Source organism: Stegastes partitus, unplaced genomic scaffold (assembly GCF_000690725.1).
Source record: "Stegastes partitus isolate 25-593 unplaced genomic scaffold, Stegastes_partitus-1.0.2 Scaffold3068, whole genome shotgun sequence".
In the NCBI taxonomy this organism is placed as follows: domain Eukaryota; kingdom Metazoa; phylum Chordata; class Actinopteri; family Pomacentridae; genus Stegastes; species Stegastes partitus.
This window is the reverse complement of record NW_007580799.1, coordinates 5,463-6,176: the sequence shown is the minus strand read 5'-3', so window position 1 is coordinate 6,176 and position 714 is coordinate 5,463.

Genomic DNA, 714 nt, shown 5'->3' with positions numbered 1-714 from the left:
ACAGGCAAAGGCCACATTGTGAAAGTGTCCAACACTCTGTATCATGATCTGGCTGCTTGACGGATTCTGTCCACTGGGGGGAGTCACCAAGCAAGGAGTTTTCCAAAAGGCCCGATTCCAGTGTGATGTCTACAAGGTGAGTCATTAAGCACATGGACTTTTGTTAGACCCGATTCTTTAGTTGGAAGCTTAAGAACAAACCGGAGAAATCTTCAGTTCTCAGATGTAGAATTTATTCAGGTCACAGGTAAAGTGAGGCAGCGCTGGACTCAGAGGGACAGAGAGGAATCTCATGTCCAGCTGAACTGACTTTTTTCCGGGTTCAGGTTGCAGATATTTTCTTGGGCTGGGAATGCCCTGTACATTACAGTCAGAGGTTGGACTTGTACGCTACCAAGTTTAACTGGCCAGTTACTGTGACATGAACAGGCTAACCACTGTTCATGTGGAAGTTCACTGAAAGGTAAACAGAAAGTGCTGAGATCGAATACAAAGTGTGTGTGTTGTCCAGAAGGCGTGTATCTAAAGCAACTGATAGAATTGGGGAATTTCTGCTGTCTCCCAGTTCTCACCGGCCATGTTATCTTCAAGGATGTGCATTGTGCTCATTAGAAAAAAGCAAAACAGAGTCATAGTCTCAGTGGAAAAATACAGCTTTACAATACATAATAGCTCAAAATGTAATTAATTATAACACGTTGAACACTGATCTCC